General features: G+C 31.3%; 1 protein-coding gene across 2 annotated transcripts in view; it reads right to left on the reverse strand.

The window, feature by feature from the left end:
* The window catches only part of LOC106460640 (octopamine receptor beta-2R-like), a 100,003-nt gene that overhangs the window by 22,529 nt on the left and 54,593 nt on the right, over nt 1-22,881 (reverse strand). The window contains exon 4 of one of the 2 annotated variants that reach the window (XM_022387409.1): nt 21,169-21,424. The exons of the other annotated variant lie outside the window; for it this stretch is intronic. The gene's annotated coding sequence lies outside the window, so the exon portion shown is untranslated. Of the gene's footprint in view, nt 1-21,168; nt 21,425-22,881 lie in introns of those variants that run through there. 2 annotated transcript variants of the gene reach the window in all.

Here is a 22,881-nt window from a genome sequence, read left to right on the forward strand (position 1 = left end):
AGTAATCCTGGCACCATGGATGAAGCTTGCGGCAAGGGTTTCAGTTCTGTGCACTAATATTTTGGACGCCCTGACATTGAACGATCGGCTATACTTTATACATCTCTTTAAACATACTAATTTACCAACTAACATCAGCTGTGCATAGCCAACATCTAGTGTTACCTTGAGGCGTTCTTCCAGGACTATTGGATAAGCATTGTAGCTATTTCGAATGTACTTCTTCATCAATAAAATCACTTGTTCCAAGCTTAACATTGTAATATGCCTTTCAATTTGTGCTTATATAAGAGCCTAGTTTCATATAGCTAGGTGTAACATCACGTAGTAACAATTTAAAAACAACAACAGTGAAATGTATTTTATTTGAAGTCTTATGAAAAATATTTCGTCCTTGTGTCATGCAAACTGTTCCAAACACCCACTATGCATTTATAACACTGTGTACCCATACTAGGAGAAATGATAGTGACACACGATATAAACTGAAGTAACAACTTAAATAGTGTTTAGAAAACAGAAAATATCAAAGCTACTAAACAAATACCAAGCTCAACTAATCAGAAATCAGAGAGACCAGTATAATTGAAAAAAGTTAACATTCATCATTACTAGCATAATCCTATGACACAACATCAATCCATTAAGTTTTCTCGAATCAGAGAATAATGAGGGCAGAAATTGTGATTATTAGTAGGAGAAAGGAAGAATAAAACACAATAAGTATAATTTCTTCCCTAACTGTTTTTTTTTCAGGAAGGTGACAAGAATGCAAGAGTGGATTAAGCTCTTACAGCCTCCCACTGTATTTGTAGAAAGTGTGTGAGCAAATTTCAATACATTTGCTCTACACTTTTGGATTTTTCAAAATATTTTGATGTCTAAAATAATTGTGCTACAAAAGAAAATCAAACTTATATAGTGTGATTATTCTGAAATAAAGCATATAGTGATAAGATTTACCAAAGTTTTAAAGGCAAAAGCTACTTTGTCCATCTGTACCAATCAGTTTACAATGATAGGAAAACATAATAGTTCTTACTATATCATTAAATATCAAATATTTATTTATTTGATATCTTAACTATGCAAGAAGAAAGTAGCCTTCCTTGTGAATTTCAGGTCGTTTCCTGCTCATTCTGGTGCTTCTTGAGAATTTGCTTAATCCTTTTCTTTGTATTAGATATTGGTTTAAACATAATCTTCTGATAACTGAATATCATCAAAAAACATATTTGGGAGTAAGCAACAAAGAGAATATCATCAGTGAGTTGAAAAATCGAATCAATTTCGTTTTTGTTTCTTGGTTTAACCATAAGACATCCAATCAAAATGAATTGATGAAGTGATAAATAGAGGCACACGCTACTTAGTGACCTTTGTAAACGTATCTTATATATTTTATAATGAGCCGGGCTGTGGCCTAATGACTATCATCTTGTTGCCGCAAAATCGGGCGCCGCACTTTGGAGCTGTGGGTACATTATAAGTGACACGAAAATTCTAAACAAACAAGCAAAAAAAATATATTTTATACGGTCCTGGTTGGAATCGTGTATGGTTTGGAGAAGAAAAATCATTTTCAGACTAGTAAATAAAATTTCCTAAGAGCCCATCTAATCAGAATAACCTTATTTTGGATATAGTTTAATGTTTTTTTTACCTGAAAATAACTTTTCTATGTTAACTTATAAGATGACGACATAATTCTAGAATGCCTTCCGAAAAATCTAAAAAAAAAAAGCTAAAGATTTAGTAATTTTAAGACATTTTCACAAAAAAAGAAAGATAGAAAATGAATTTGATCAGATAAAAACTAAAGTTCATTTTATTCAATTATTTTAAGTTTGCTTTAAGAATTTTTAACCTAATTTCAGTGAGATAAATGCAAGACAGCTCAATAACATTATTTGTATGTGTACATGCATATATAATTACTTATACCGTTAGTACACTTACACACGTGGTGTAACTTTAATAAGAGCTTCAAATTAGAATAATTATCGATGAAAATTGTACGTTAAAACATTAAAATAAAATAAGCCATAATTGTAACTTAATTTTCAGTGCAAAATAATCAGATATTATAAACTCTACAGCTATTGTTATGTTGCTGCTGTTTGTTGAATTTTACGCATAACTAATCGAGTGCTACCTGCACTAGTCGTCCTTAATTTTGAAGTGATAAACTAGTGGTAAGGCAGTTAGTCCACATTACCCACCGCCAATTCGTGGGCTACTCTAACTGAATAGTTGATTTAACCACCATTTTAAAAATGTACTCAATCCCCAATAGTGCGCAGCTAGACTTGCCTGTGTGTGTGTGTATTTTTGTGGTAACGGGGCACGAATCACGGAACCTTGAATCGACAGTCCGGCATTCCAACCACTTGATTACGATCGGCCAACTATTAAGCTACAGTGAGTAATTTGCAGTAAATCAAAACCTGAAAAGGTCTGGTAATTAGGGCGCTCGGCTCACAATTAATAGGTCGCGCGATCGAAACCTGGAGCCGATCATACTTGCCTTTTAAGCCAGTCAAGTATTATAACGTGCTAACCAATCTCACTATTCGTTGGAGAAAGAGTAACCCATGAGCTGGCTGTGGACGCTGCTAGCCAGTTGCCTTTCATTTGACGACAGTTTAAAGTTTGGGGCGACGTCATTATAGCCTTAGTACTTTTGCCATAAAACTAGGCAAACAAACAAGCATCAAATGAGAGCTCGAACACCCTTATGGTCAAGGTGTTTAAAGGTGAAAAATACGACCAATGTATTTATCGTAGGTTCATCAGACAGAAATGATATAACTGCAAGTAAAACTGAAGGACTACAATGGAATTAGCTGTTCAGCTATAAAGTATTACAATATTTAAGAAAAAAGAAAAATATTAAGAAAAATATGAAATAGGACACAGTCCCAAAAAATAACAACAATATACGTGTAGTCTAATTAAGATAATATTAAAACAAGTTTAATTCAAAAGAAGTGGAGTTAGTATTTAACGCAAGGAGATTTTTGTTTAATCATCAAACTCTTTTAGTAGAAGTTCCAAGTGTGTGCAACCAGAAGACAGAGATTTAAAGCTTGCTGACGAAATTGAGTGCAACCACGTAGTTTGATTTTGTACATGGAGAACAGAAATTCAAGAAAGTAATAATATGTAGCCATTTCTAAGAGAAATACTCCGAAGTTCCTGAATGCGCTCAAATAAAAGGTGTTTATTTTTGCCGATGTATGATTAAATAATTTAAAAACGAAATGAAGTCAATTCGCAATTCTTCGATATGAAAAACAAATTTTGTTGGACATGGAGGGTTAAAGAAACATTTTCAGTTAAATTTGAGAATAGTATTCATGTAACAGTTTAGTGTATTGATTTTCAAAAATTAACCTACCTAAGTAAGGAAGTAATGTAGAGATAGTAATACGTTTACTATTACTAGAAAGGTTACATTTTTTACTTAAAAGATGAAGAATGGTGGTTTCGAGGAAAAATACTGGATATTTATTTTTTTTTTAAATTCTATAAGATTTATATTTTGTTGTGTCGAAATTAATTCTAATAAAAATATTATATTTGATTGTTTGTTTGTTTGAAGTTAAGCACAAAGCTACACAATGGGCTATCTGTGCTCTGCCCACCACGGGTATCAAAACCCATTAAGCAACGTTTATAATTAGAAATGAATAAAATAGAAGTACCATTAAAATCCTCTATAGAGGATCAGTTTCAGTTTTTTCCGGAGATCTTTCAAGCCATAATATTATTATAACATATTTAACAATAAAATGAGTTGTCTATGATTTATTAAAACGAATTGTATACGCTTATAGCGTTGTCACAAATGTAATATGTTGTACTATGGACAAGATATTTAGCAGTTATAAGTTTCTATAACAGTAAATTCCAAACCATTCAACAGTGCAATAGAACCAAATTGTTAAACGATGTATATCCAAATAAAAAATATTTCGCAGTAAAGACCCTTCAATGTTCTCTAGGTAAATAAAAAACTGGCTCAACAGAGCTTTTAAGAACAGCAACAGTTCAAAATCAAGACCCAACACAATTCAGAGCAACATCATTATCATCATTCGAAGTAAGAGATTTGGTTACAAGAGAGACCTCTCAGACTCCCACCCCCCCTAAACAAAACCCACTGCGATGAAGCTGGACACACTTCCTAGTAGAATTAATGAGATAAACAATGATTTCTGGGTAAAAAAAGCACAAGCCAAAATTTATAAGTTTCAGCCACAACTCCAAATCAAAGGCTGTTTTAAAAAGAAAAGTACTTGGAGAAACTCCATAAAATCACAGTAATTCCATTCAATCACATACCTGTCAAGTTTATCCATCCAATTCTAATGAGTGTTCATGTTTTACGTCTGCCTAAGAGTGATTCTTGGAAATCAATGTTCATGTAAAATAGAAGGTCTGTGAAATATTTGTCAATATTTATGTCTTTACCATCCTTCTGTTAGGACAACACGGGATTTGAAACATTTTTCCTATAAAGCACGATCAAGCTAAAAATCAATAACAACAACTTATTATTGTTTATTAAGCTATATTTCACTTCAATCAGAAGTAGTAGTAGATTTGAGCCAAAGTTGTTAGGAAAATTGTTGTGATGTTAAACCTGTACAATATGCACAGGTGTTAATAAAGTTATGTGTTACAAGATTGTAATTCGTGGTGAAACATATTCTGGGACAATATAACGTACTTAATTAAGTTTGCATAAATAAGAATTTGTTAATAAGTGATCATCTGTTAGAAGACGAGTATAAAAATAAGTAATTTCTGCTGAGAATTTTAGAATTAAGTACACGTCGTCAACATTTTTGCTATTTAGGAAATCAACCATTCATCTATGAATTCAAATTTTTGGTAAATATCTTTCTATACATTCTTGTAACAAAACTGTTAGAAAGTAGTCATTTCTATATTTCGTTTATCCACTTCTGCATTTATAGTATTTCGCAGTAAGTTTTAATTATTTAATTTTGATCCTATCGACCATCCCGAAGGAAAATTCTCTGCCAACTCATTATAAATAAAATACCTAATTATGCTTAAAATCAAACAATTTTCGTCAGTTTGTCATGCCATCATGATAAATTTTATATTTACCTAAAACGCGTTGTTTTGCTAAGGTAGTCTTTAAAAATCCATAGTTTACTATAAATTATCTTTAATACTGAATAATCGATAACAAATTGTAAATTCAAAATGTTCTAAATTGTTAAAGGCAGGAAATTTTGCCTCAGTAGCCTTTTTGGTGATTTGCAGTACCGTCATGATTTATAGTGCAAATCTATCCTGGCTACGATTAGGGCATTCTTAAGATTATCCTTCAACTGTGATTCTATTATGCTTATACAACAGGACACAGATCTTTCCACGCATAATATGAAACAGACATTCACGTGTTGAATGGTTTCTCTAGTAGAAAATTTAAACTTATAATCTTTGTGATAAATTAACTAAATAACTAACAAAATTGTACTAAAACCTCTAAGGGTGCACTTTGTTGTAAGAGGTAATATGTTTTAATGAAAGTATTTATATATAAAATTATATTACGTAATTCTCATTTCAAAGTCATAAAATGTATCAGTATGAATTAGTATCTAAAGAACAGGGCTGTAAAAGTCCATAAAATCATCAATAGTTAATACTTATTGTACTTTTCAGTGACTATGGCAGGAAAATGAAGAATTTAAATTATTAGATAACTTTTAATGGTATGTATCATCTTTCAAAGGACCAATGCCCCCCGTGACACAGCGATATGTCTGTGGAATTACAACGCAAGAATTCGGGTTTCGATACCCGTGGTGGGCAGAGCACAGATAGCCCATTGTGTAGCTTTGTGCTTAATTACAAACAAACAAAGGGCCAAAATTCAAATAAATTAAATATATTAACATATATGAAGTTTAAAGTACACCCTCTTTTTTCGTACTCTACAAAATTAGGTTTGATAACACATGAGATTTTGTAAAAAAAACGTGAAATTAAAAGAAAGACACATAGGCATAGATATCACAGGATACCTATAACACACAACCTCCAGTTATTGAAGGAACTCGACTAAGAAAATAAGAAGGCAATGATACAAATGATTATTAAAAATCTAGGTACTGCAATCAGTTTAAATTTTAAATAACTACAAAGTGAGCGATACACATGTAGCATAAGAGACTACGATTATTGTTACACCAACGAGTGTAATAGTATTACACAGACCAGGAACATATACTACCTAGTGTTAAGAGCATTACAAGTAATTTGGTTAATAAACTTACATTTGCTCATAGTATAATGCAACTTTTTTATGAGTTTAAGGCTTAGTGAATAGTTAAACAATATTTAATCTTATTTGCATCACAACATGCTATCGAGAAAACATTTTCTTGTTTTAATGCCGTTAATGACTTTAATTAAATTTTTCATTTAGATAAATGTATGTAAAGTATTGAAATTAATTGCAGTTCCTTATAACGAAGCTATACTAGGCTATTTTGAAGAATATCTACTAGCTGTAGATATTAAGTGTTGTTACATATTTCTTAATATGTAAAACGTCAGAAAACATTTACCACCACATGAATCAGATGTAATATCCTATTTCTCAATAGAGAACGTAATTTATCTTTATTTCCTAAGGTCATTTCATAGTTAAAACATCACATACTTGAAAAAATGTAAGGTAAGTTGCGTGTGACATTACGTATTAGTAAGTATTATATCAATCTTTCTTTACTGCATCTCGACTGCACACCTTGAGCGCCACACAACACTACTATAAAGAGACATTTCGTTCAATACCAACTCGAATGGGTAACACAAAGCTTCGACCGAAATTCTATTTCAACTAGTTAATCACAATATATCAATTATTACGGTATGTAGCACGTTATGCTGGAGAAGGGTTATCACAATAAGACTGATAATAATTTTAACATGTCGGCTGTACATAGCATAAAAACAAACCGGTAACGAGTATAGCTATTTCAGTTTAATTCTATCAAGTTATTACTTATAAAGATTAGAATTCGTTGTTTCATCAATTGAGTAACTCACATTGCTATCCCAATAATATCTCCTGGGTTTTGGCTAGCTTGAAATGCTGATATCTGAAATCAGCTAACGTACTTTATTTTTAGTGGCAGAGCGTTTTCCCTGAGTGAATAATTATTTTCTGGCTGTTTCAAGAAAGACTTGGTTTGGTTTATTTTGAATTTTGCGCAAAGCTACACGAGGACTATCTGCGCTAGCCGTCTCTAATTTAGCAGTGATAGACTAGAGGGAATGCAGCTATTCACGATCACCCACTGCTAACTCTTGGGATACTCTTTTACCAACGAATGGTGGGATTGACCACACAGTATCCCCCCCCCCCCGTGGCTGAAAGGGCGAGCATGTTCGGTGTGACGAGAATTCAAACCCACAAATTGCGAGTCGAGCGCCCTAACCACCAGGCAATGCTTGGCCCAGAAAATCTTGATAATTAGGTAAAATAATATAAACAAGATATATACAAGCGAGGCTAATGTGCAAAACTATATTATACTTACTGTGATCTGTTACATATGAAAATTCAAGTCCGAACACATATAGGTCTTCAACTTATGGGCTGAAGTTACTCCCGATATGTATTTCTTACATTAATAACACATGCATTAGACAGAAATCGAAGTTTACTGATGAATAAAAGCACAAGGCAACAGCAACAAACATTTAAAACTTTTGGAACGGCAATAGACATTTGTTACTTAAACGTTCGGAATATACATATTCAATCTTCAGCAAGCTATATTAAACAAGGCAAAATGTAAGATGCACATATTTCTAAATTTCTAAAGATCCAATAATTTACGGAAATTACACCAAAGTTTGATAAAACTTTAAAGTTTTTCTGTAAGATACTATCTTTATCAGTCTTGTTACACGAAAATTTTAAAGGTTTTAAAAATATTCTGTCGTTCTTTACATAAAGCTATAATACAAATATTTTTAAGAATGAAAATAATGTAGCTGCTTTATCGGGGGAAGTGATGACATATCTTCTTCAAAAACAACTAATTATTCAACAACTTCAACATATTTATTGCTGTTAAACCTGAATTTCTTTAAATATGTTACTGCATTTACGGATTATGTCTTCAACTCATTTTTTAAACAGCACAACGTAAAACCTCATTGAATTATTTACCAGTTACTTGTTTCGTGGATTTCCAATTTATTTTAGGACACAATTAGCTCCGATGTCAAGGTTACCGTAGTCAATGCGAGTGTAAAATGCCGTATAAATTTTCATTGGTTGTGTTATCTAACACATTGTTATTGTTAAAGATTCTGTGCCAATGGGTATTTTGCAAGATTAGCTAATAGTTAGGTATTTAATTTTCCAAGAATTAGGTAATATTTAATAACTGTTACACAGAAGTGTTCCTGACTGTATATTCCAATTTAACGACTTGTATACTTCTGTCAATAAATGGAACTATAAAGTAAACCTTATTTTTATGTTGATTAGCTGTTATTTTTAGGCTCTTCTCACTAGGAACGAACAAAGGAAAATTGTGTTTAAAATTATTATCCGTCTTATTGTGATGTAATATCACACAAGTTACCAAACCATGGATTACGTTTCGTCGGCATAAGGCGTTAAAGGTCATAAAGCTGGCCTGATGGTCCTTGATATTGGGGGAAAGGCCTCGTCGGCACTGGATACAATAGTAACATTTTGTTTTGGATATTATAACACATTCTATTTTGCTTTCGCTCATTGGTTCTTATGATTACTAATACAGTTTTCTCCCGTTGACGCTGTGCTTTCATGACCTGCTCCAGGAACAAGAAAACTAAACTGCTGGTTCGCCAGTTCTTGTGAATGGTAGTAAAGTTGATTCGAATAATAATAAATAAATAGTGTCAAAATAAAGTAAATAATGCTATGATTAATTTTTATCTAAAACCCGAATTGTAAATGAATTAAATAGAATTTTATAATAGTTACAATTCACTTGCTTAATCTGAATCACATTCAAACAGTTATTCTTCATGAAAGTTGATACATGATATAAATACAGGCCTAGACCACGACTGTGTCTATCATATCCCACCCGGCTAGATGAATCCTGGTATTCATAGAAAGGCCTCATAGTTAGTGGATATAGCAGGTGTAGGTAGTTTGTATATTATAACGCATTCTATTTTTCTTTTATTCATGAGTTTTTAGAAATAATCATTTAGGTTACCTTCAACTGTAGCATAATCATGCTTTCTACTAAATTATATTTCTCCGTTTTGAAGTTCATAAAATAGAACTAATTACAACTATATAGCAAAAAATTAAAATATTTTTAAATTGTAAAATAAATTTCTTCTTAAGTTATTTATTTTTCCCATTAATTATGAATAATCTGTGAAAATTCTATTTTGGGTAAGTTTGTAAAATCTTAACGTAGAAGAACTTAGTACTGTGTTACACTTCGCATGTGGTCTAAAAGTTTTATTTTGCAGTAAATCACACTTGATACTCTAGAAACAGACTAAGTGTTAATGAAAATTATAGTAAAGTGCATTACTAAGCAGAAACGAGAAGCTATTGAAAACAATAGGTATATTGATTGTTAAAAGAACCATTCATGTATACAAGAATAAGGTGGAAAAAGAAGACAGACTGTGCAAAGGAATTAAAGGATTATTAGAAGTTATAATACTAAAGCTATGACAAGGCAACATTACTGTTATGAAATATCAATCTCTCCTTATTTCAATACAAATATGACATCCAATGACACATCATGTGGTGTGAAATGCATTTAGCTTAAGCATGAGATTTTACTTGAAGATGGAATACGGTCAGACTGAACAGCAGGAGCAGCTTGATACCCATGTTACATGCCTAAAATTTAGACGTCATCCTCGATCAACAATCTGAAAGAGTTGTTTAAAGGTACGGTTGATGTCTGTAGGCACTTCCTAGAATGTGATGCATTTCCCAAGAACATTCCCTTTGTGTTCAGTGAGACTAAGCTAATGTACAAACCTATTTAATCGATCAATACTATCATCTTCAAGAAAAGTGTTGTGTGACTAGTTTAGCATGATGTGGTCATGCGTTACCATCCAATGCGATCGTAGCACGTTTTTCTCATGATATGTGTAATTCATATTGTAGTTCCGTTCAATATATCTTTCAGTGTTTATTTCTGCCGAAAAACAACTTTGACCACAACAATGTTTCTTGCTCCTGTATGAAATTTTGTGGGTGCATATAAAACTTGACTCATTTATAAAAAAACACTGCTCCGAGTAACGTTAGACATTGGGACACGTTCTTCACACCGTTGCAAGCAAACTGTATTGTCCTTTGCTGTCAAAGGAATACGCCTCACATGGTGTCTAGCACACAAGTTACGCTAGAAAATTATGATTTTAACCGCGTATTCACTTACGTAATGTGTAATTGTGGCTGCAAACATATGATTCAATTTCGACGAAGGTAGTCTGCTGTTGTGTTGTGATAGATGGTCTGTTTTGTCTAGGTGTCCGAACAACTGTACCATTGGTATCTAAGCGATTTCACATTCTGCTAAAGACGTGTGAGACACTTTTGCCTAATTCATAATGATATGCTATGATTAGCCATCTTCCATTTATTCAATGGCTTTTTTCCATGAGTTAATCATCAAAATGTTAAAGTATAGCACGGCCTGGTGGTTAGGGCGCTCGACTTGCAATATGCGGGTAGTGAGATCGAATCCCTTCAACGAACATGCATGTCCTTTCAGCTGTTGGGGTGTTATACTGTAACGGTCAATCTCACTTTTCGTTGGTAAAAGAGTAGCCTAAGAGTTAGCGATGGGTGGTGTTGACTTGCTGCTTTCCCTCTAGTCTAGCATTCTAAATTTGAATCGGCTATCACAGACATATGAATAAACATATAATCAAAATGTTTTTTGTTTGTTTAGGAGACTTAGATATGATTCACGAAAAATTTGGATAATTTTAAACTTTTGGATTCTCTGGAAAGTGACTAACGAGAAAGGTTTTGTGAGGCCACTATATATCTGTGTGTGTGTATGTATATCATGGTGAATGCTCAATCAGTTGCATTTCGGATCATATTACTGAAAATTACATCCCTGATTCGCATAACGTTGAACTGATAGGGGTGTATGTGATTTTAATTTTTAAATGCTGTATGCAGTATATATTGCTATGGTAAACATAATGTTAATGTGAAATGATTTTAATGAGAAGTTTAGAAGTTGACTTGATTGTGATAAATGGAACAGAAGGGATTAATGTTTGTACTAAAAACAAAACACAAACAGAAATGTATAGGAGTAGAATTGTTGTAACACGGACATATGAAATTCTCTGATCATATTCTCTGATAATGGTCAAATGGAAATACATAAAATATAAATAATTTATTTTATTTATAAAACTCAGTTAGGATTCATACCTTGTATCTTTAGGAACTGAATTATAACGCACTGGTAGTTTTTAAGTTAGAAAGGGAATTGAACAGTTATCAGATTTTGATAAATTGTTTGTCAGATTAAACTGTAGTAGCTAAAGAAATAGAGATTAGCTATTTAATAGAATGTAAAAGATTAAAGAGAGATAATCGTATCTATTCTTTTTACATCGTCGAAATCCTCTAGATTCAACAGATATTCTTGTAGTATGTTAACAAAAGACAAACATTCTATAGCTGTTCAGAAACAACAATAATACAACAAAAAACAAAAATAGTTTCTTAAAATGAAATGTTTTTTGTTTCATACAGTAATACAAAATGCATCTTACGTAACTGCGCATTAAGCAGCTTAGTAATAGATTTTCACAAGATTCATAACAAAGTTAACATAAAAGGAACAATGAATATTTATACAGATGGTACACATTTTTGTTGATTACGAACACTGTTTGTTCGTGTGTTGAAGATAAATTATGCATATTTATGTAAATTTGATTGATATTCGTATGTGAAAGTAGCACTTTATTCCATTTCTTACTCTTAATTATCGCGGGGTAAGGAGAAGACTAATAGTTAATGTGGGTTAACCTAATTGTAGTGAATTTACTGAATTATGGTTACCAATAACAGACTCTGTATATTAATTCTCTTACATTAACCTTTGTAAGACTGGTTTTAAAAATAAGTTTATTAAATAATTCTTCTGCTCCAAACTGCTTTTTTTTCAATCTTAGTGTAACACAGTCTTGGCGAAAATTTTCTTGGTATACTGTTCTGTATTGATGTTACTGTCTGCGTACCTGGAGTAGTTATTGAGTAAATACCCAAGCAGTGATAAAGAAAATAGGGTATGATCGGACAAATATGTAAGAGCTGTTGATCTGATCAGTATAAGTTGTTTTGTTGGTCAAAACACGTATACACACCTGTTTTGTAGAACAGTGAGTGCTTTTGTTATAATTCTTGCTTGAAACAGATCAACGCTATGTTCAAACAATTTCTCTGTACTTGGTGTAGTGTCATGCCTCGTAACATGCCAGAAGTTATAGGGTGTCAAATTGTTCGACTGTCCTGAAATGGTATGAAGCAAACGGACATTGTCAGAACAGTAGGGTACCCTCAGTGTACTGTACCCATCATAGTAAAACGTCATCGGACTACAGGAAACGTTGTTCTAGAAACGTTTACTGGTAGACGTCGAAAAACCACTGCCCGAGATGACCATGTTTTTATCAGGATTTAACACGAAAAAAGTCTTAAAACTGGAATGGCATGAACACATTCATATATAGATATCCAGAAGAACAGTGAATAGGAGACTGACCAAACAATGTTATTTTGCAAGAAGGGCTATCTACAAACCAATATTAACCAGAATTCATCGCCGTCAACCTATTACTTGGACAAGACAGTATGCCAACTTACAGTTAGGACATTGGCGAAATATCATTTTTTCAGATGATTCCTGTTTTCGGCTTGTTAAAACTTATTGTAAGATTCGTGTTCTTCGTTTTCCTGGAAAACAGATTATGGAAGACTGTCTTTCCCAGGAAGAACACACAGCAGATGGTCCAGTATACGTTTCGGCAGCTATTCATCATGGCAAAAAACTGCCCTTAATATCCTCCAGGGAAACGTCAATTGCTCCTCCTACAGGTATCACATGGAGACGATATTTGTTTCATATGCTAAGGCAAGGTTTAGCAATAACTCTGTGTTCCAGGATGACAGTGCCACTGCCCACAGTGCACATATTGTACATGGTTATCTCGACTAGTAGGGCGTCATAAGATTGCCACGACCAGCAAGGTCTTCAGACTGTAGTCCCATTGAGAACTGTTGGACAGAACGGAGCCGGAAAAATGCTAATCACGACCCTAAACCTTCGCGTGATATGCTTGGATGAAATGACGGAGGATTACATCAATAACTTCATCGACAGCATGCCACGTCACCTTTCGGAGGTTATTAGAGTACGAGGAGGACCAACCAAGTGCTGAATGTCTAATAATATGAACTGATATAAGGTTAAAGACGCTATTTATAATAATTTGTTGTTATATTTTGTCATTGTATATGTTTTGGTGAGGTTTTGTTGTGATAGATGAAATCCTAAATTACACATCTTTCTGTTCTAATAAGTCGCTCATGATGTTCATAGAACCTGCCTCATTATATAAGTTACATATGTAGATGTGTAATATAACATACGTTTCTAAGTTTGACAGCGCTAAGTGTATTTGTATTCCATCTTGATAATAATGATATTATTCGTTACAAAATATGCAAAGATTTTGGACAAGACTATATATTCTAGTAGTGTTTAAAAACGAAATACGATTGCATACGGGTCTTTTTTTTTATGCCACATAGTTGAAATTCTCATAACATACTTTAAATAGTTATCAATGCAAATTCGACTGTCCGTCAAGGTTTTCTATGTTCTAACGTGAATTTACACAATTATCGTTCGAAATGATGAGACAAGATGGAAACATAAAGGTTTCAAATCAATAAAACTCAGCTTGTTTTGCAACATCTACTTAATCCTCAATATGAATCCTGTTTAATTACATGAATAATTATAGTTCTTTAACCACAATGCTATGTTTATCTGTTTCCCGTCTGCGATTTCATCTCGATGTGGTAGCACGCCCCTTTATGGACAGCTAGAGAGTACAAGTTACCTCTCACAAGGAATGAAATAAAGATACGAACTCTCCTCATGTAGACTTGTTTTGGTTATATATTATTTTTATTTTGCATGTGTGTGTGTTTTAGACTGCTATATATATTTCATTTTTTACAAGTATAAACAATACTGAGGGAAGTTACATTTCCAAAAGTTGTTGTCATTATTTTCGTCGTGCACTGTCCACTGTAGGGAATTTAAGCCTGGATTTGAGCATTGTAACTCCGTTAACTTACAGATTATCAACCGGGGGACCGATGACAAAAAAAAGGGTGATCATAGGAGGTATTGTTTATCCTACTCTATTTTCAATTCAATTGCAAATTCTCGAGACGTTAAGAAGACGGAGAACAAAATACGTTAAGAAATACGTTCACCAAATCATATTAATAATAATGACTGCAATTTTAGATGAGTGAATAAAAATATGATAAAACTAACTTAATTGATTAATCAAAGTAGAATGTATTAACATGATACAGCATACAGTACAGTTTTCAAGTATTAGCGTATGTTTGCTTAATTATTATAGGGATGTACCTACCTGCCTTTTATTTTACGAAACATTCTAATCACTGATGAATTAGCATTGAAATAATTTGTTTCTCTTTAATATTTTTAGTGTTTATAACTTTAATACTTTTTGTATTTATAAACGCTTTCGTGTATATTTATCAAATCTTAATATTCGTACGTATTTATAGAGTCTACCGCTATTTATATCTATAACGTCCTAATTTGGTTTGGTGGTTATAGATATAAATAGCGTCAGACTCTATAAATACGTACGAATAGTAAGATTTGATATTCGCAACATAATAATTATGTTTATTTTTGTAATAAGTCAGTATAATTATTTTATGCTTACGTTAATGGTACTTCAAGAGTTCACTAGAAGAAAGCAAATAAAAAACACTGCCAAATACAAATTGAGCCTGAAATCCATTTATATTTGTCATATATATAATAGATATATATAAAAAATGAGTTATAAATATTTGTACTGTCTTAGCGTCTATGTCCAATATATATATATATATATCTTCCAGCTCTTGAGAAATGATTGCAGATGCGAGGTGAAGTTTTATTGTTGAAAGTGTGGTATGCATGCATGCTATCTCTTCCTCCATCTATACTGGTATAATATTTTCTTAAGTTATTGATTATTTAGTTTCCTTTAACATTATCTTGTTCTAGTCGCACTAACCCTTTGTTAATTAGATAGATGACTTCTCCTGCTAGTAGGGATATTTCAGTATATTTTGAGCCTGGGTTAAAACTCGCAACAGCTAGGATAATCCTTTGCTGGCCGGACTTCGACATCAATTAGATTGGTTAGCTGTTAGAGAACAGAGGTCACAAGTAACGTTGCCTGTTGAACAAAGAAAGCAAATTATTGTTTGAAATCCACGAGTATCAGTGTGCTCCTGGTTTTGTAGGGAGAAGACCCTCTAGAGTTCGTTCAGAATTTTGTGTTGAGGTAATCTATGTTGCGAGAAGATAGACTTCAAGACTTAACTGCGAGTGAGAACTGTCTATTGTCATACGTGGATACTAATTTTGAGTATTCTTTTTGTGAATAAAGATTTTCGTTTATTAAAAATAAAGTTTATTCAGCCTGTTCATTTTCTCACAAAACGAGCTCTCAGTTCAAATACCTTTAGATACAAGAAGTCTTGTAGTTATTCTTGGCCGGATTCTGCTGTTATTGTAAATTGGCGGATGAAACACTTTATCACTTTTCTTAATAACTAAGTAAACTAATGATTATTTTATTGTATTATAATTTTAGTAATAATAATCATCTTTGTAACAAAATTTTCAGATTTCGCTGAAGATGAAATAAGTTATTCGAAACGTTCGAACCATGTAAATAAAATGTTTTGTTTTATCAACCGTCTTCACCTTAATTATTAAACTTCGGTTTCCCCATCATGGATCCATTACAATAACAAGCATTTAAAACTTCCAAATGCTATTAAACATCAAAGTTATGAGACGTAATTCAACTCGTTCTCTCTCAGACCATACGTAATTTAGATCCAGTAAATTGTATGGGAAAATTTAGAGCTTCAGCCTTATCTAAATTGTCTCAATTGACAAACAAACAAACCCATGTTTAGATATTTTCTTAATTGTTTCATTTTTCAGTTTTATTGAACCTTCCAGATCACAGTTCTGTGTTGCAACTACTGCCCAAATTATTCGTCTATTTAGTCGTAAGGTTTATTTTATAAGGTTAATTTAATATTTACTCGTTTTATTTTACTGCTACATGTTTATGTATATTTTGAAATTCAATATAGAAGTTCTATTCATTGTATCAAACATTATTCGCATATAGTTGGTAGTGATTTATGAAAACCTATTTGAAACGGGATTATTTGTCTAGCTCTGAAATATTTCGTATGAGATTATCCTTCTAGCTCTGCCTTTATATTTTTTAAATTCTCAACTTATGAGCTTTACAATATTACTTTGTCACATGTGGTCTAGAAAACTATTTTTTTATATTTTTCCCTATCTCCGAGAACAAAACGTTCATTGTGCATCAGATTACTTCTGTATAGAGTTGTCAAGCTGTCAGATACAGACGCGTTTCAGTTTACGATAGTATCACTGCAAATCTGAGAGATCTATAGAACCTTGAAACTGAATAGAAAAGCATGCTTTTAATATGTTAAAGAAAATTTTAGTGTTTGGAGAAAGCCTTGTCACTTATAATGTCTTTCTCTGAATATTTTTTATAAATAAGAAAAAATACGTATAGCGATTATACTTAGATTTACTATGAATATTGCTAAAAAATATGCTATTTATACGATCGATGTTCTGGACAGTAATTGATAACTTCAGGATAAGCCCTGGTATGCTATTGAGCATCTACTATCTTTAGATGTTTGTTTGTTTGCTGTTGTTAAATAAAAAACTACACAACTGTCTATTTCTGTTGTTCACCAGAGGCACCGAAACCAGGTTTTTAGCATTATAAGGCCTTAGAGGTATCGCTGAGCCACTGAGGAGCCGTCTTTAAATTAATTAATCACTCAATTATGCACAGTCTAAATTGATACAAAAACTTTTTGAAACACCGCACTTTTTAACACAAGTACTATTCTGTGAATGGTAGTTATGATTTTATTCATAAGGAAACATTTCTTTAAAAGATAGTACGAGGAGAATGGTTTTATCGAGAGAGATAACACTTTATTGGTTGGTCTTTGTAATTGATATTTGCTGGATTTTTTGTTAAGGCAATTGCTATTGAAGATGCGATCTCAAATGTACTTAGGATCATATTCATGAAGTATAGTGTTACAAATATATTGAACATCCTTTTATTTTGTATGGAATAAGTGCTCTCGAGATTTTTCACATGAAATCATCATACTATCCTGAAAAAATGCAAGGTTTTCGATTTTTTTAAATTATCGCTGTACGAGTTTTGGATATATTTATTCATAAACGAACAATGTTTCAGGATATCTTGAACATATCATTAATATAAAATAAGTTAAACGTCATGTACTAGATAATCAACAGCATCTTTATTTTCAACAAACGACGTGATTCTTAATCAGACCTTCTAACAATTGACCTCAGAGAAAGTCGTATTATACTTAATAACGGGAAGCATACTCAGTGTTCAAAATATCAGTTTTCCTTGATTTAACAGAAGTCAAATAAATATAAGAAAACGTTAAATGTTTATTCTTGGGGTGAATATATTTTTGCTCTTTCCACTAAAATATACTTGACATCACAATGGCTGTTACTTGGACAAGCAAAGATACTGGGTGATATTCAATGGTTTAACAATTCTACGTCTTTTTGTGCGTCTACCAAATCATCTCGTAACAAACAAATAAAATCCATCATTAAACTTAGAAAGCTGTGAAAGGATTAAAATAGACCTAGAATAGTTATGAGTTCATATAATTTATATTTTAATGTCGTATATATATATATGCATTTTAATTAAAATTCTCATTTATAACTATAAACGTTTTAAGTTCATAAGGCCCATTTTAAGTAAACCTAACATTAAACAATAGAACATATTTCAACAGGGTAGTAACGCTACAAGTGAATGAAAAACACCTCTTATTAGTTTTATTTTTTGAATTTCGCGCAAAGCTAGCAGTCCTTAATTTTCAAGTGATAGACTAGAGAGAAGGCAGATAATCAACAACACCCATCATTCTCATAACATACCCAAAACTGTAAAGTGCCGAGCTAATTTTTGTTAAATATTTTCATTGGTAGTACGGGGCGCGAACCACGAAACAATGAGCCCTTTTTCTTAAATGAGGGCCTGGCGAGAGATGATGGTTAAAGTGCTCGATTCGCAATTTGCAGGATCGAAACCTGGCATCGAGTATGCTCGCCCTTCAGACATGAAGGTATTATAATGTGACGGCCAATCTAATACGCTAATAACAGGGCGACGCTCGACCACTCCTCATTTGAAAAAAAAAGTGTATATTTAAAAGTATCAGTAAATATGTTATCAGGATTTATAACGTACAGGTTATCTCATTATACTTATTAATGTAGTAACCCTATTTACTTAAATCTATTTCGTTGTGGATGTTCTTATTTTCCTCATAAAAATCGTATTCTGGAAACACCCGAATGTACTTTATATTTGCATCGGTTTTATGACGTCTCATGACTTCAGTTTAATAACATTCTAACGTGATAAATTACTGTTTTTGTAAAATAATCATAACTATACTGTTCAAATTGGATAATCAAAGAACAAGACTTAGAAAAAGTATTTTAGGCATTCACATCTCCAGATGTTAAGGTCGCGTTTCATTTTTATATGTTTCAGTTTCTGATAATACAAATCCACATTAGTGGTAGCCAGGCACTGTTTTGAAAATTTTGTTTTAAAGTTTACTAATTTGCTGAGGTGGCTAGAATCCATTATCCTTTGTTATATTATTTTTTCATGTTTATTTTAGCAACATGACATCAGTATTTTTGAGATGATATACTCTAAATAGAAATAAATAAAATGTTAAATTAAATCAAAAACTCATGTAACAATTATGTATTCAAAACTTCCAATTTTTAGTATTATAAGCCCACAAACTTACCAATGATCCAAAGAGATTCACTTTTTGATATTAACAGCATTCTTAATTCTTACAACACAAATTTTAAATTGAAAGTATGTTATTATTTCTGAGAGCAAACATATATTAATATAAAAGATAAACTTTGGTAATAATTTTGAAAATAAAAAGAATGAATAAATATATTAAGCCTGAGAACAAAGCTTATACTTTAAAACACAAAGAATGATGTTATTTCTAACAAGAAAAATTAAAGTTTAAAAGACACAACGATTGTCTTAAATCTGAAAACAAAAAGTATGATTTGAAGTATAAATACGATACTAATTCTGACCAAAAATGTAAATTGACAAACCTATAAAACAATTAGCTCTGACAAACAAGTTGTAATGTGGAAGATAAGAGATGGTATTAATTCTGATAACAACATTTTTTTTTTAATTTGAGGGATAAACGACTGTATTAACTCTGAGAACAAAATCAAATCTAAAAGGAAAACAACATTGTTAGTTCTGATGACAAAAATGTAACTTTAAAGGTAAACAATAGTATTAATCTTAATAAAAAAGTTCTAATTTTAAAGGCAAACGATAATATATACGCTGGTAATATGAAGTTAACTTGAAAAAAAAAGTGACAGTATTAATCCTCACAATAAATATTGTAATTTGAAGAGCAATCAACGATGTTAATTCTGAGACCAAAAGCTTTAATTTCACATATAATCAGTATTAATTATGAAAAAAAAATAAAGGAAAACTTTACGTGGTATAAATTCTGACAATTAGGATTCTTATTTCAAGGAAAAACGATGGTATTGTTTCTGAAAAAGCAATTCTTATTCTTATAACAAAAATTATAATTTTAAAGTCAAACAACGATATTAATTCTGAGGATGATTATTTTAATTTGAAATGCAAACGAAAGCATTAATACAAAGGACAACATTAATTCTTAAAACAAAGATAAAAAATAGGGTGAAAAACAAGAACAACTGATTAGTTCTAAAAGCAATAATTATAATTTGAAAAACAAATGATGGTATTAATTCTAATAACAAAGGTGTAATTCGAAAGCAATTAAGTCTGACTTTGTATTTTAACATGAAGAACAAAGAATGGTATTATTTCTTGCAATAGAAATTTTAATATGAGATACAAAGAAACAGTATTAATTCTGAGAGGAAAAAGTTTAATTTTAAATACAATTTGTGGCATTAATTCTAAAGAGAAAAATGGTAAGAAACACAAACGATTGCATTAATTCTAAGAATACAAATTCTAGTTTAAAAAACAAATTAGTTTGAAAGACGAATGAGGCTGTTAGTACACAGAGCAAAATATATAATGTACAAGACAAATGAAGGTATTCATTCTGAGAATGCACTTGTTTGTTGATAAGCAGAAAGCTACTTAGAGAAGTATCTGTGCACTGCCCAACACGGTTATTAAAACCCGATTTATAGCGTGAAAATCCACAAGTAGTCTAAATATTACAATGCCAAACATACACACCAAACATACTCGCCCTATCATCCGTGGGGTAGTTATAATGTAATGGTCAAGCCCACTATTCATTGGTAAAAATTACTCCAAGAGTTGGCGGTGGATCATGTTGAATAGCGCAGATAGCCCTCGTGTAACTTTGTGCAAAATTACAAAACAATTAAGTCTAACAATAAAAATTGAAATTCGAAGGCTAAACAAATGTATTGATTCTGAGAAAAAAAATTGGAATTTGAAAGATAAACAACGATATTATTTCTAACAGCAGTATGAAAGAAAAAATGACGTCATTACTTTTGAAAACAAAATTTCTATGTTAAAATAAAACAAAAATTATAACTTGAATTATAAGTGATGGCATTAATTCTAAAAACAAAAGATGTATATTAGCGGATATAAAGGAAAAAGGCTTTTAGTGGGAATTTGATACAGACCACCCAGATGATACTGATATGAGATTAGTAAGAAACGTTACAGTGATATTAAGATTTAAGCTGCTAATAAGGTCGTAATTCTGAGTGATTTTAATTTCAGGCATATGTATCGGGAGATGCTACAGTCAAATCATATGAGAGAAAGGTTTCGGAAACTGTTCAAGATGGTTTTCTTCACCAATTTGTCAAGGAACCTACAAGAAACATTGGCATTTTATATTTATTGTTAACTTCTAATATATAACTTCTTACATTATTTATTTGAGCAAAAATTATAATTTGAAAGATAAGTGGCAATACAGTGGGAACAAAAATTCTAATTTTAAAGAGAAATGTTGATATAATATTTGAAAACTTAATTATAATTTGAAATATAACTTATGGTATTAATTCTGACCAAACCAATTCTAGTTTCAAAAAATACACAATTATATTAGTTTAATTATTACAAGAAATTTTTTCATTCCAAAAACAAATGACAGTTTTAGTTTTGAAAACAAAAATGTTAATATTAAACACAAAAGACAGCATTAATTATGACAAAGAAATTCTAAATTAAAAGACAAACATGATATTATATATGACAAAAAAAAGTATAACTTTAATTTTTTTTTACTGTTAAGAACAAAACTACTCAATGGCTCTATGTGCTTTACCCATTGTAGATACTTAAACAATATTTTAAGTATTATAAGCCCACAAACGTACCACTGATCCACAGAGATTCACTTTTCTTAATATAAGAAACAGCGTTATTCCTGGCAATAAACATTTTAAACTAAAAGACAAAATGCATTATTATTTCTGAGAGCAAAAAAAGAAATTAATATGAAAGGTAAATATTGATGATAATTCTGAAAACAAAAATTTTATATTAGAGGGTTAATAAAGATATTAAACCAGAGTAAAGAAATTATAAACAACTATATTATTTCTAACAACAAAAATATAATATAAAAGAGAAACGACGGTACTATATGAGAAAGAAAAAATATAATTTCAAATAAGGTTAACGGTATCAATAATGAGAACAAAAACTGTTAACTTAAAAAACAATAACATTATATCTGGAAACAAAAATTATAATTAGAGATATAAATAATTAATTCCGAGAATATAATCTAATTTGAAAGCCAATGAGAATATTTGCTCTGAGATAAAACAAATAATTCAAAAGACAAATACGGGCAATAATTCTGAGAATAACTATTTGATTGAGAAGACAATTTATGAAAACAATCAAACAAACTATAAAGTTAATTATAATGAAAAAATTCTATGTTAAAGTTAAACAAAATTTTAACTCTGATTATAAAAAAATCTTAATTTGAAGGATAAATGATAATATTATTTCTGAGAACAAAAATTCTAACGTGAAAGATAAGCAAAAGTATTACTTCTGATAATAGAAACTAATTTGAAAGATAAACAATGAGATATATTCTGAGGTAAAATCCAGATTTAAAAGACAAACAATGGTGTTATGTTGACAAAAATATTAATATGAAATATAAAGAACATTATTAATTCTGACAACAAATATTCTAATTTGAAAGGTAAACAATCATGTTAATTAATTTGAAAAACCAATTACCATATTAATTCTGACCAAAATTGTAGCACTAAGGACAAGGGCTGTTATTAATTCTGA

The sequence above is a fragment of the Limulus polyphemus genome, unplaced genomic scaffold, assembly GCF_000517525.1.
Source record: "Limulus polyphemus unplaced genomic scaffold, Limulus_polyphemus-2.1.2 Scaffold807, whole genome shotgun sequence".
Taxonomy (NCBI): domain Eukaryota; kingdom Metazoa; phylum Arthropoda; class Merostomata; order Xiphosura; family Limulidae; genus Limulus; species Limulus polyphemus.